Below are 15,600 nucleotides of genomic sequence, written 5' to 3' on the forward strand. Positions count from 1 at the left end.
CAGATAGGGTCTTGCACTTTTGTCAGGACTAGACTTTGACCCTTCCCCTTCTTTCTAGCTCCCAAGTATCTAGTATTGCAGGTTAGGACAGTATGGCAGTTTTCTGTGAGAAGGAATAGGTTCAGGAATGTCTTTAAATGACTAAATCCCACCACAAACCCTCTTGTCAAAAGTATTTTCTTATATAGAAACAACGCAGATGCCACACAACAGATAAGTGGACCCAAAAATGTGGGTACCTATATACAATGGAATTTTACACAGCCATCAGAAAGAATAAAATAATGCCATTTGCAGGAAAATTGATGGAACTAGAACAAATCATGTTAAATGAGGTAAGCCAAGATCAGAGAGACAAAACGGTGCATGTTCTCCCCAATATGCAGAAGTTAGATCTAAAATGCATTGGAATATGACAAATGACACAGGATTCTAGATACTCACATACAGTGAGACCAAAAGAGGATAATCTTAGGAGAAAAATCACAAAAGTGCAATACCTAAAAGCCTCTTCATATGCACATAAAATAACATATATATATATATAAATATATATATATATATATATATATATATATACACACTGAAATGAATGCCAATGATATGAAAACAAGGGACTTTTTTCTTAAATTTTTTTTTCTTTTTCTGATGACTCTGTATTCTTATACAGGGTGTTTATGTGCACATCTGTGGGAGAGTGAGGGGAGGGTACCGAGTCCAAGGAATAAGAAAAGTGCAGCAATGGAGTGCACTAGAAATTGATGAAAGTGAACTATGCAATTCATGGGTGGAGATGAGAGGTAGGGAATGGAGAGAATGGAGGAATAGATAATGATGTATACAAATTTACATACCTAACATATGTAAATGTAACCCTGTTGTATATCACCCCTAAAATAACAATAAAGTAAATTTAAAAAAATAAACCTACTCAAAAGGCAAAAAAAAAAATTTTCTTAGTTTATCTCTAAAACTTTGCAAAGTTCATAGTCACATCATGCAACTAAATACTATCAAGCAGATAATCAAACCAAAAAGATATAAAAATGAGAGTAGTGTTAATAAGCCCTGAAATTGTGGGCTATCACACTAAGGATGGGGTGAAAGTATGGCAACATAGACATCGGAGTATAAAAATTCAAGAAATTCTTAGTCAATTTATCAAAGTCACAGTGCTAAAAACTTAAGCAATTTCCTCTTGTGGATACTGAGATCCAGAATGGAGATGCCAAATTTTTCAAACACATAAAAAGACTAAAAAATTCAAAGCAATGAATTACTACACTGTTGACATAACCAAGTGACTTTGTGGCAAGAAAAATAACTTTTCTAGTCACTTTCTTAATTCACTGAAGAGGAAGGAGGCTCCAGGCTCTTAAGTTTGTACTTCTACCACTATGCATTAGAATGAGTTGTTTCCAGGTCTTACAATACTTAGGGAATTATTAACTCCAAAGGTTATCACTAACTCAACGAATATTTACCATTTTTAGGCTAGCTCTGCAGTCATAAGTCCCACTATCAGCTAATGTTCAGGATTCTTACTCTGTATTCTGTTTATGCTAATAAACATTACCATGGCTATAATATAAATACAATCCAAAAGTTTTCAAAACCCTATTTTCTTTGGCAACACTGAGATTTGAATTCAGGGCCTTGTTAGGCAGGTGTTCTACCACTTGTGCCACAACCCAGACATTTTGCTTTTAGGTATTTTTTACAATATGATATTGTGTTTATGCCCAGAGCCAGCCTGGATCTTGATCCTATTTATGCTTCATCAGTAGCTGGAATGACAGGTGTAGAGTACACCTTGGCTTTTTTTTTTCATTGATTAAGATGGGCATTTCAACTTCTTTCCCAGGTAGTCCTTGAACCACAATCTTCCATATCCTAGACTACCTAGTAGCTATAATTACAAATATGAAACCTTATACCCAAACTAAAAAACACATTTTCAAAGTAACTTATTTAAGACTATCCTTCCAAACTAAGTTGATGATTCTCAGGGGTTCCTAAGAATGACCACTGAGAACCAATTCTTTGCCCGCCAAAAACCCTGTATTATTTGTAGAGGTTATTTCAATACATATGTGAACCTCAAGATGCTTTAACAAATTCTTCCCTCCAGACATCTTAACTGTTTAATAGCAAGGTATATCAAAGAACATTCTTCCTTTATCTCTTGGGGAAAAAAAAAACTATTTAAGCATTTATCCATTCTTAAATATTCTTCTTCCTATGAATTCAGATAGACAGTAACCATATCTCATGTATATAAAATACCATAAATCTACTCCAAAATCTTTTGTAAAGTCATTCCTACATATTTATTAAACTGGCTTTATTTCCAAGCATGGTGGTACACATTTGTAATCTGAGTGTGCTTGGACAGGTCTGAAAATTCAAGGCCAGTCTGAACTACAGAGCAATATTTTAGTCTCCAAAAATACAAAAATAAAAATAAAATGGCTATGGCTTGTTTTGCCCTAAGAATCCAATTAAGAACTGGTCTAATTTGCCAGGTGCTAATGGCTCACACCTGTTAATCCTAGCTACTTGGGAGGCTGAGATCCAGAGGATCAAGGTTTGAAGCTGGATGAAGCAGAAAGTTCATGAGATTGCCTCCAAAATAACTAGCAAAAAGCAGGATTTGAAGTATGGCTCCAATGATAGAGTATCTATTTAGCAAGTCATGGAACTCCAAGTCCAAACCTCAGTACCTGAAAGATAATAGATTTTGCCAGAGAACCACACAGACATCCAGGTACAGAGAACAAAGAAAGGTTTATTGCTGGGAAAGGGGGCCAGTAAGTGCCTTTCTCACAAGGGAGAAGTGAGAAGAAGCACTGGCTATTGTGTACGGTGACCTATATAACCTAGGAGGTTTAGGAGGGGCTAGAAGGGGCTAGGAGGCAGAGACCCTGGTGTGGATGTGTGGGCTAGGGGCTTCATCATGGCGGACTAGTATTTATGGCTGCTATCCAAATAGTAGATAAGGGATCCTACAGCTGCCCAAAGCTGAAGGTCAACTCTAAGGGGCTCTTGTTGCCTTAGATGGTGGTAGCTGCCCCAGAGAAGTGCCATCCCAAGGTAAAGGGGGTTGGAAGTTGATTATTTACTGCCTTTACTACATGGGCCTAGTGTTGCCAGGAAGAGAGCATGCTAAGCTGTGGAAAGGGAAGGAGTGTGCTAAGCTATGGGAAGAGAGTTAACAATACTAGAAAAAAAGCAAACAAAAAAATGTAAAAGATCTGCATTATGGAATATACTTTAAGATTTTATTATTAGAATACTTCATAATAAGATATAACAGTATACAGTTTCTAAGTCCAAAGAATTCTCAAAAACTGAAATAAACAACATATTTCAAATTAATGTTAAAATTGTCACATGGTTGTCAAATGCTTAATACTTACTAAGTTAAATGCATGTGTATTCACAAAAAAAGCTACCACTTAGTTTCAAAGTGACTTATATTTGAGAGCTAATTGGCAGATACCCATGTTCTAGCAAAAGTAGATCTATTTTTACATATGTGTAAGATATTTAGAAGACATTGATACTTTTTAACAGAATGTGCCACATAGTTCACAAGGGCCAATCATATAATCACAAAGTGCACTAGTTTTTAATACAGCAACTGGCTTTTATCAAGAACTGAGGTAAGACCACTACCATGCCAATATTTGTACAGGTCTAAAAAATGAAAAGGTTCAGATTTACATAGAACTTATTCTGTTGAGTTAAAGTTGGATTTTTTCCTAACTATATCCTTTATCCATGTGATAACCATCACTTCCCTCCCTAAATGTCCTTTCTCTGTGTCTACAGCTATCAATACAACTTACATTTCAAAACAATGCCAATTTCCAATTAAAAGTCTCTCTCTACCAATATAATACTACATTCTGTTTTGTAATCATACCTTGTATATTCAGTGTCCACCCTTATATAGCTGTCAAAAATGCATAAGTAAAATGTACAAGTCTTATGAGATGAGAAATACTTTTAGAAAATGCAAATGAGTGACTCTTAAGAAAAAAATAGATAAAATGTTCAAGTCTCAAACTATGCTAACATGAACAAATTTTCATCTCACTTGGTAATCAAGTGTCTACAATCAGCTGTATTGTCATAACTGCTTTTATTAATGCCCAGTATATACTACATTATATGGTAATACTTAAAAAAATCTGTTTCAAACTAAAGAGGAAAGAGGTGGAAGCAAGACTGGCCACAAGCTCACAATTGATAAGATTGGTGATGTATGCACTGTTAGCAATTTTAACCTATTAATTTTTGTGCCAGTTCTACAGGGTATGGACACTGTCCTTAAGTATTTTTGCTCAAGGTTAGAGCTTTACCACTTGAGCCAAAGCTCCATTTCTGGCTTTTGAAACTTAAGAGAAGTATTCCTGCCCCAGCAGTCTTCAAACTGTAATCCTCAGATCTCAATCTCCTGAATAGCAAGGATTACAGGCATAACCCAACAGCATCTAGCTTTTAATAGCAATTTTTATTAATACAAGTTTACAGAAGAAGTTTACCTATTAACAGCTTCTTAAGATAGGTCCAGTAGTTTTCTTCTTTAAATTGTCCAGAATAGAGCAAAAGAATTTAAATTTACTAAACAATTCATTCTTTAGGCACCAACTACTTTCAGTAAAATATCGATTTTTTTTATTTTGCAGTGCATGCTATGAAAGTACTCTGTAACTCAGGAATATTCCCAGACCTATATGGTTTCTTATAAGCTGAAATAAAACATCAATTATTCATTTATTCACTAATGATTTAATGGGTACCTGCTTTCTAAGATAACTCTGTCAAAGTAAATGTAGGATATTAAAAATAATACATCCTCTCTAATACATCAAGAATCTAACTATACCCTCAGGGATCAATGACAAGTATGGCAGGCAGAGAAGACAAGGAGCAAGAAGTAATGATACAAATTTAAAGAAAGGTACTTAACCTAAGGTATACATGGTCTTAACTAGAAGAGAGGGCAGAGTTGTTCAAGTTCAACTGTCTTAAAAGTTCTCCCCTTTTCACCATGAAGCCCAATGAGGGTAAGTCACCTGACTTACCCATAGTTACATACCAACTTGCTAACAAACTCAAAATTAAAACTCAAATCTGCTGATTCACAATTCAATATCAATTTCCTACATTATTTCACTTTTTTCTATTCCACATTAACTAATGACAATGAAAAATCTTATTAATATTTTCTTTTAATTCTAGATCCTATAAGTGATAGGATAAGTAAGAGGAGGGGACTGGGAAGAAAATGAACACAACAAATTTCTGAGAATGTTATACATATGTACATCCACCACATTTCAATTCTGAGCTATATTTGACTTTAAGACAGTATCCATTTCATAAACATTTTGAAACAAATACTAATAAATCACTATCACTTATTTAGAGGCAATCACAAGCAACAAACACTTTGAGCAGGAATCCCATCTTCTAACATATTCAAGAAGCATTTTTTCAGTTGTAAGTATTAATATAAAAAATCCTTATTTGTCTCATATGCCTGAGTTCTGAGTTAGAAAATGTAAGGTTTGATAGGTTGTTTTTTTGTTTTGTTTTTTGTTTTTTTTGGCAGGGGGGATTGGAGGATGGTGGGGCAGAGTACCTTTAATGTAGCCCAAGCTGGCCTGGATTTTGTGATCTTCCTGCCTCAGCTACCAAAGCCTGCGATTACAAGTGAGTACTACACAGCCTGACAATGTTTTAGTCTAGCTCTGCCACTTTGCTCTCAACCTTTGAAAAGTTACTAATTTCTGACCCTCACTCTCTTTGTCTGTGAAATGGGATAATGTATAAGTATTCAATGCAATCCTTTACCTAAGGAACGTAGTACAGTCTAAAAAGAGCCAAACAAGCAGAAATCACATTAATATTAAGCTTCCTTTCATAATCCCTATGGGCCAAATGAATTTTAAACTAAAAACAAGATTGCTTTAAAAGTTTCTTTCTCCTTCATTTAGAAAATTGGAATCAAACTGTTTTGGTCCCTAGAGAAAATCCTACTAGTTTATTTGGGGAATAATTACCTGATAAGACAGGCTTATTTTCTTAATATTTGTTTGAGAATAAAACACTGATAAATTTCTAGCCATTTAAATTGATTAGTTACATATAAATTATGCCTATAATACTTTCATACTATTTTTTTATTATGAAAATACTGTACAGAGAGGTTACAATTACATGGGCAAGATAATGAGTACATTTCTTATCAAGCATTGTAGCCTCCTCCTTTGTTTCCCCTTCCCATCCCTTCCCATCCTCCCCCCCCACCAATCCTCCCTGTCCCCCTCCCCCCTCTCCTCCCCCCCCATGAAAGTTGTAAAGTTTGTTTTCCACATAACGACTTGTACATCTCATTGTTGCAATGGGTCCACCTGTATCCCTATTTAAATGATTTGTTTTTCCCCTTCCCCTCCACAAATTATACCAACATCAAATACAGTGAAAGCAGGGGTTATCCTGTGGGTGAGGGACATACAAAGCAACAAAGAAATAATCTTATAAAAGTGTTAGTAACAATCGCATGAAAGAAAAAAAACATTTGAGTACATATCTTAGGGTTCATTTCCCTAACATCACCTTATCTGACCTTTTCTGCTTCACTCAGACATATACTAGATATTGCAAATAAGGGAAACCATGGGACTTACGTTTCTTTGGGCCTGGCTTACTTCACTTAATATAATTTTTTCCAAGTCTTTCCATTTCCTAACAAATGGGACAATGTCATTCTTTCTGATGGAGGCATAGAATTCCATTGTGTATATATACCACATTTTCTTAATCCATTCATCTACTGAGGGGCATCTGGGTTGGTTCCATATCTTAGCTATAGTAAATAGTGCTGCAATAAACATAGTCGTGCTGGTAGCTTTAGTGTGGTCTTGTCTGTGAACATTTGGGTAAATGCCCAAAAGTAGGATTGCTGGGTCATAGGGAGCTCTATGTGGAGTCTTTTGAGGAACCTCCATACTACTTTCCAAAGTGGTTGAACAAGTTTACTCTCCTACCAACAATGCAGTAAGGTTCCCTTCTGTCCACATCCCCTCCAGCTTTCATACTATTTATACTGAACTAAAAACTAAGCCCCTTACAAACCCACTAAAGAGAAGAACTACAAAAACAATGTATGGAAAGAAGAAAGGGTATTTAGGCAAAAGAGTCAAAGGACTCAATTCTATGAGTAGTTCCTGGTTTTAACCTTAAACTCTAAGAAAACAAATATTGAAGTCCATACCACACCTTTAGTAACCTGATCCTGCAGATTAAACAAATCTCATCTTTCAATGTGTTCCCACCATTACAACCTCATCATTTCCAACATGCGAATAAGGCCATCCCATGGGGTTCATATGGAGTTGGTACTGAAATGACTATCTTTTCTAAATGTTCAACATCCCTAGCCATAAAAGAAATGCAAATCAAAACAACATTGAGATATCACCTCACTCCAGTTAGAACAGCAAAAATCAAGAACTCTAACAACAACAGATGCTGGAGGGGATGTGGACAGAAAGGAACCTTACTTCATTGTTGGTGGGAATGTAAACTTGTTCAACCACTTTGGAAAGCAGCATGGAGGTTCCTCAAAAGACTTCACATAGAACTCCCCTATGACCCAGCAATCCCACTTTTGGGCATTTACCCTAATGTTTACAAAAAAGACCACACTAAAGCTACCAGCACAGCTATGTTTATTGCAGCATTATTTACCATAGCTAAGATATGGAACCAACCCAGATGCCCCTTAGTAGATGAATGGATCAAGAAAATGTGATGTATATATACACAATGGAATTCTATGCCTCCATCAGAAAGAATGACATTGCCCCAGTTTTTAGGAAATGGAAAGGCTTGGAAAAAATTATATTAAGTGAAGTAAGCCAGGCCCAAAGAAACATAGGTCCCATGGTTTCCCTTATTTGCAATATCTAGTATAGGTATGAGTCAAGCGGAAAAGGTCAGAGAATGTGATGTTAGGAAAACGAACCCTCAAATATGTATTTTAATGTTTTTGTTTCTTTCATGCATGTGTTTCTAACGCATTTATAAGATTATTTCTTTGTTGCTTTGGATGTCCCTCCCCCACAGTGTAACCCCCGCTTTCACTATATTTGATGTCAGTATAACATGTGGAGGAGACGGGGACAAACAAGTCATTTAAGGATTCAGGTGGACCTGTTGCAACAATGAGAAGTACAAAATGTCATGTCAAAACCAGCTTTACAATGTCGGTGTGGGGGGGGGTATGATTGGGTGGGGGGGAGGGGGGAGGCTGGGAAGGGAAGTGAAGGGTAAACAAAGGAGGAGGCTGCAATGCTTGGTAAGAAATGCATGCATTATCCTGCCCATGTAATTGTAACCCCTCTGTACAGTATGTTCTCAAATAAAATAAAATAAAATTTAAAAAAAAAAAAAGACTATCTTTTCTACCACCCCAAATTCCAACCTACATATTCCTCCACTGTTTGCTTATTTCTCTTAGTTGGCTTTCACCCAATTGCTTTTATACAAATATTATGCTTATTTTTTAAAAACATTTTAACAGGTGTGTATCTGTTAAAATTCACAGGCCATTCAGGATCTTTATAGCCCAATTAAAGCATTACAAGGAGCCCTGTCATCATCCATTCTGTGAGTTTGATCATAATTATGATTACACCACAAATTTAAATTTGTACAATACCTGCCATTAAGCATAATTACCAGCCCATATTTTAATTTATGTTGGCTTTCTGGACACTAAATTCACATTTCTTTTTTCCTTATCTAACTCAATTGTTTCTTCTCAATCATGTTCTTCTGAGTCTTAAGCACTTCTGAACATTTTCTTCTGTCTTAAAAATTTCCAAATAGTAAATTCCTCAGTAGCTCTCAAAATCTCTACAAGTAAACTTTTTCCTTCATCACTTGCTCTTCTTCTATAACAGGTCTGGCTGAGACCTGACCTTTATATTTTCTTGTCAACTGCGAATCCTTAGCATGTAACAAAATGCCTGGTATCAAGCCAATACTTGATTTAACATTATTGCTCATTTTTGCAAATCCAGACCTGTCATTTACTAGCTAGTATGCCTTTAGGCAGGCTAAATCTGTCTTCAGCTCTCTCACCCATAAAATAGATAATCAAAAGATGATACATGCAAAGAATATCTGGCACAACAGTGTCAAATAAAATTTGCCACTATCACTACACCCTTTATTATATTTAATGCATCAAATAATTCTCTCCTAGCTACCACCCAGAAATATTATATATCAACTAAACTGCATTTAGAGGCTTAGTTGATTTCTACATTCCAAATGTTCATTTAAATCTTTCTCCATAAAAACTCTTTTGAAGGGCTGGGAAGGTGGCTCAGTGGTAGAGTGCTTGCTTTGCATGCATGAGGCCCTGGGTTCAATTCCTCAGCACTACATAAACAGAAAAAGCTGGAAGTGGCACTATGGCTCAAGTGGTAGAGAGCTAGCCTTCAGCTGAAGAGCTGAGGGAGAGGGCCCAGGCCCAGAGTTCAAGCCCCACAACTGACAAAAACAAACAAACAAACAAACAAAAAACTCTTTTAAGCCAGGCACCAGTGACTCATAACTATATTCCTAGCTACCCAGGAAGCTGAGATCTGAGAATCTTTGTTCAAAGCCAGCTAAGGGCAGGAAAATCTGTGAGAGTCTCATCACCAATAATCTACTCAGAAAAAGCTGAAGTTGTGCGGTGGCTCAAGTGGTAGAGCTTTAGCCTTGACCACAGAGAGGTACAGGGACAGTGCCCAGGCCCTGAGTTCAAGCCCCAGTACTGGCAAAAAAAGAAAAAACAAAACATATCAACCTTTTAAATTCATGGTTCTTCCTGTTAAGTGAGGTAAGCTATCTCTCAGATGTTCTCTCTGATATGCACAAGTTAGATCTAAAATGCACTGGGATATGACAAATTATACAGGATTCTTGATACACACAGTGAGACCAAAAGAAGATATTCCTAAGAAGAAACACAAAGGCACAATGCTTAAGTGCCTCATCATATTTATATAAAATAATATACATACTAAAACAAACTCCAAGATATAGAAACAAAATACTTTCTTTTTTAAATTAGTTTTTAGTTTTTTTATGGTGTATTTACACGTATATCTTTGGGATGGTGGGGGAGAGGGCACAGAACTCAAGGGAAAAGGGGCGAAAAAGTCCAGTAGTGAAGCTCACTGGACATTGATGAAAGTGAACTGTACAACTCTGTGGGTGGAGATGGGAGGGAGGGACTGGGAGAAAATGAGGCAACAGATGACAATCTACTAAAGGAAATGTACTCATTACATGACCCATATAACTGTAAGCCCTCTGTACATCACTTCTATAGTAACATAATAAATTAATTTAAAATACATTTGTGATTCTTGTCCAGAGCTGCTTATAACTAAACCCAAATTACTGGATTTTCATTCTTGTATCTTCTAATAATCCAGACTCCCATCTCCTACTTGAAGTGATGGCTGAAAACTCACCTTTTCCAGGAAACTTTTCCTAACTCCACATCACTTAAATTAATTCTCTTCTCTGAGGGTCATCAGTGCTTAAGTACTTATTCTATTACTAAAGAAGGTCTTCAGTGCTTAAGTATTCTATTACTACAGTAAAATGTGATCACAGTGAATCGTGTCATCAAGAAATAACTTCTAAAAAATAATTTCTACCTCTTAAAGAATGATGATTCATTAGTTACAATGCTTTGTTGATCTGGTGAACAAGGAAACAGCCTATAACAACTGTTCGTTACTCTGTCCTATACACTGTAACTCTTCACAATCCTTTTGTCCTTCCCCACAAACAGAAATTATCTCTTTCACCCAAATATACTGGATGTGGCCACTTCTCTGTCTTCAAACTTCCAATACTTCACAAATAAAAACTCCAAAAGCTTCAAACAAAAAGGCAGTAACAGTAATTGATGTGTGTGTGTGTGTGTGTGTGTGTGTGTGTGTGTGTACACACACATATAATACCAGGTCTTTCTTTTCTGCCTTTTATTGTTCAGTGCTACGATGGAACTCAGAGTCCCATACATGCTACCACTGCACATGACTCTTTCCCGAGTGAGAAGAATTTTAAACCCTTTTTTTAGCTACAAAACTCTTCTCTTATCAGGGCTGAAATTTTCCCAAGAAGTGAAAGACATACTCAAATTCCACTACATTAAACTGATGCATTTTCAAGACACAATGTTGAAAACGAACTTTACAACTTTGGACAGGGGGAGGGAGGAGTTGGGGAGGTGGGAAGGGAAGGAATGGTAGGAGAAAAACAAAGGAGTGGGTAACAATGCTCGATAGGAAATGTACTCATTACCTTACTCATGTAACTGTAACCCCTCTGTACAGTATCTTTACAATAAAAAATATATTAAAAATATATTGATGCATTTTTATAGAGAACTACACATACACATTAAGCCTCATTGGTGTTAATGTATAGAGATCTTGCATCATTTTTATGCTGTATTACACACGCCCAACAAGATAATTGAGAAACAACCCTCTAGGGCAGATTTTCCAATAGTTTCTTGCCATGTTGCCATTAAACTATCATTCTACTTAACTGTTAAAGAAGGAAGCGATTCACCTAAAGTAAACGTGTATGCCCATTACTGCAGACAGGGTACGTTTGTGCTGCTCAAGCAAAATAATCAGCATGGAAAGAGGAAGAAAGTGCAAGGTATGACCAGCCTCAGGAGTGAGAGTTAACAAGTCTGATTGTTCAGTCCCTCATGAGTAGTGAATGAACCCTATGAACCTGAGACATTTGGCTCTCCTGACTCCGCCGTTGCTCGTTACTCATAAAAGATTTACAGCCTTTCAGCTACCATACATATATCTACCTCAACTATTCCTGTATACTTTTTCAGCAGGCCAAGTAACGTCTTCTGGTCAAGCAGTCTCCTTCCATATATCACACTAAAAGAACACCTCTCCCCGCAGTCACCTTCTGGTTTCAGTCCACGTGTCTCCCATATGTGTAGCGATCTTAACCTTCAGAACCCAAACCTACTTCCCCTTCCTTCTCAGCTGATCCCTCCCGAACCCCGACCGCCTGCCAACGGCCTCCCGGCCCGCGCCTTCTTCACAGGACACCCTTTTTCTGAGCATCATCCCTTTTCCCATCACTTTCTTCCCCCTGGGCCTGGAATCCCTCAAGCAGGGCCCGGCTTTAGCCACCACCCTCCCTCCAGCACCGGAGCCCGCTCCTCTGTCAACTATCCGCCCCACCTTCCCCACCACTCCGCGGCCTCCCACCCGGAGCGGCGCCCCCGGCTCCGCCCCCGACTCCGCCGAGGCTAGCCAGGCCTGTCCGTCCGGCCCCCTCAGGAAGCCGGCCCTCCAGAGGGCGGTGGCCCGGCCACGCCGCGCAGGGACCATCCCGGCTGAAGTAAGCGCCCCGTTCCCCGGACGGACACGGTGGGGGCGGGGTGGGCCGACGGCCCCACCTCAGCCCAGCCAGCCCTCAGGGAGCCTCAGCAAGGGCAGGGCAAAGAGGAGGCTCCCGGCTCAGGCCTCTAGGAGCGTCCCTGCCTCTCACCTAGACGCAGAGGAGGGGCCTCGCTCTCTCTCCCAGGCAGTCCAGCGATGGCTACGCCGCCACTGCCGCCGTCGCGCTCTCTTCACCGCCCCCGGCCGGCTGCCGAAGAGCGGACGCACAGCGGCACGCCCATTGGCTGCAGTAGCATTCACGTCAGCGGGTCCCAACGCACCTCGGAATATGATTGGTTGGCCCTGCGCCTCTTTTCCACATAGGCTTCTGATTGGCTCTCGAGGGCACCCTTACCGGGAGGACCACTCATCCTCCTCCCCTGTTCAGCCTCCTAACCTCCCCCAACACACACACACACACGTATACACACACACATACACACACACACACGAACACCAGGTTTCCATCAGGAAGGGAGTGGGGCGGGAGCGGCGCCAGTGGGACTTCAACGGCCAATGGGGGCGCAGAGAGAGGGCCTGGGGCTGGCCCACAGGAAAGCTCAGCCAATAAGAGAGTGCCTCACATCCTAGCTCGGCAGCGCCGCCCCCGGCAGATCGCATTCCAGCAGGTCGCGCCCAGGGCCACGCCCGGCTGCCCAACACCCGAGACCCGTGCCCACGCGAAAGGTGCAGAGCATGCGGTGAGCCCGCGCTGGAGTAGGCTGAACAGCCATTGTGGCGTGAAGCCCGGCCATTTGCTAGGTGTGAGGGACCCTCTTCAAGAACTACCAGCCTCGGTGGGGTCAAAAAGAGCCCTGTGTACCCCCAGGAATGTACGGGGTGCCCAATAAAGGAGATCACCAAGCCCGGGTCTCCGAGCGCAGATCTGCGGTTTTAGTCGTGCCATCTACCACTTCCTCCAAGATAATTCCGCACAAGACGCAGGGGTGCTAGAGTAGTTAAGAATAATGGGTACCTCTGAGGGATGGCGGGCATGTTGGTTCGGTGGGAAGGTTCTGAGCTGGAAACGTTCTTTTTCGTGATCGGAATGCTGGTTGCAGTGCTGTGTGAATGTGTGAAGATCCTTCCAGCTTTTCATGCACAGTACACTGTGCTCCGTTTATGAATGACAACTGAAATTTTAAAATAATAAGAGGATTGTGACAATTGCACTGTAATAGACAATCCCCACCATTCAAAAATTACAAACCATTTTAAGTAAAGGGAAGAAGTAAAAATGACCAAAAGTTCTTGGCATGGTGAACTTTCAAGGACGTGCCTAGATGAATGCAGGTGATTTTTACCCCTCTTGTGGGGGATTTGAAGTTAGTAGCATGAAATCGCTGGTAGTACTGCTTCCAGTTAGGAACCTTAAAAAAAAAAAAAAAAAAAAAGCTACTGAGTTTGCCTACTTTGTGGCAGACCTAAATTCTGAGCCCAGGAAATGAATACTGTGGCTTCTTTCTGCTCTGGAGGAACTCAATCCAGCACAAATAAAAGATTACTGAAACACAAAGCTGACCGCTGCTTTCTTACATTCAGGTATGACTCAGTCTGCTTTAGGCAAAGCAACGGTGGCCTAAAACCCATTCAGTCCAGTAGCAGAATTCTCAAATAGCCAGTGGGGTGATTGACATCACTAAAACAAACATAAGAACTTGGCCGTGCCAGGTACTACCCATCCCAAATGATTTGAGAAGCTACACTGGGAGGAGGAACACTTGAGCCCAGGAGTTCAGCTTGAGGCCAGCCTGGGCAACACAGCAAGATCCCATCTCAAAACAGAACAACAAAAAGATCTCTGGGCCAGTTTCTTAAACTCCAGAAGAATGCCAGAATAAAGTTGAAATACAGTGTAAATGTGTGAAGATGTAACAATCAACCCCCCATATAACTAATATAAGCTAATATTAAAAATATTACAGTTTTCATATATATTGATCCAGTGATTAATTTAATTGATTCAGACATGCCTTTGTACAAAGTCTCTAAACTGGGCACATGAAGTTATGTATGCCGATATTTTTCACAGAGATAGGTTAAATGAAACAACTTCAATATAATGAAGTAATACACAGAAAGAAACCCTGAAAAGAGACTGGGAGACCTGGGAGCTAAGTTATCCACTGATAAGTTTTAGCAGCAAATTATGCAGTTAGGCATTATTTCTAGAAAATACTTTCTTATAGAACTTTTACCACTTGTGCAAATAGCTTTAAGAAATATCTGTATATAAGTGCAAAAATGAGTGCTTAGTTTTAGCCAAGTGCTGATTGCTCATGCCTGGGATCCTAGTTAGTCAGAAAGCTTTGATTTGGAAGATTGGAATAGAAGCCAGAAAAGTCCACAAGACTCTCCACAACAACCAGCAAAAAAAGCATGTGGGGGCATAGATTTAGTGATAGAATGCTGGACCAAGAAGCAAACTGAATGAACTCGAGGCCCTGAATTCAAACTCTAGCATGCCTTCAAAAACAAATGAATGAAACTTATTTCTGGGTAAAACATAATGGAATCATGTATTGTTATGATGTATTTGCTTAATGAGTACATTAGTTTAAACTGTAAAGGCATCTCAAATGGACTCAAATCAATGTGTTTTAGTATGTGCCTCCACAGAGGTCCTACACAGATGAGTGGAGAGCTTTCCAGAGGAAGATTTAAAAATAAAAATTTCACTCTCAAAGATGGCACTATTCAGCTGGGTGCTGGTGTAATCCTAGCCTGTAATCCTAGCTACTCAGGAAGCTGAGATATGACGATTGTGGTTCAAAGCCAGCCCTGGCAGGAAAGTCCGTGAGACTCTTATCTTCAATAAACCACTAAAAACCTGGAAGTGGCATTGTGGCTTAAGCAGTAGAGTGCTCACCTTGTGCTAAAGAACGCAGGGACAGCGCCCAAGCCCAGAGTTCAAGCCCTATGGCTGAAAAAAAAATGGCACTATCCCATTGATAGGATATGTTATATGGCCAGAATCTCCTATGAGGAACAATCAATGTTAAATGCAGATTTTCATATAGCTATAAAATGTAATTAATAATATTCACAAAAAGTAATGAAGTATTTTGCTCCAGAATTTTTTCTAGAAAAA

The 15,600-nt window shown here is 39.4% G+C and overlaps 1 protein-coding gene across 2 annotated transcripts in view; it reads right to left on the minus strand.

The window, feature by feature from the left end:
• Positions 1 to 12,712, minus strand: part of Far1 (fatty acyl-CoA reductase 1) — a 57,179-nt gene extending 44,467 nt beyond the window's left edge. For both annotated transcript variants that reach the window (XM_042691326.1, XM_042691325.1), the window contains exon 1: positions 12,619 to 12,712. The gene's annotated coding sequence lies outside the window, so the exon portion shown is untranslated. The remainder of the gene's footprint in view (positions 1 to 12,618) is intronic.
• Between the last annotated feature and the right edge of the window lie 2,888 nt (positions 12,713 to 15,600).

The sequence above is a fragment of the Dipodomys spectabilis genome, unplaced genomic scaffold (genome assembly GCF_019054845.1).
Source record: "Dipodomys spectabilis isolate Male_0828 unplaced genomic scaffold, ASM1905484v1 ptg000145l, whole genome shotgun sequence".
NCBI lineage: Eukaryota > Metazoa > Chordata > Mammalia > Rodentia > Heteromyidae > Dipodomys > Dipodomys spectabilis.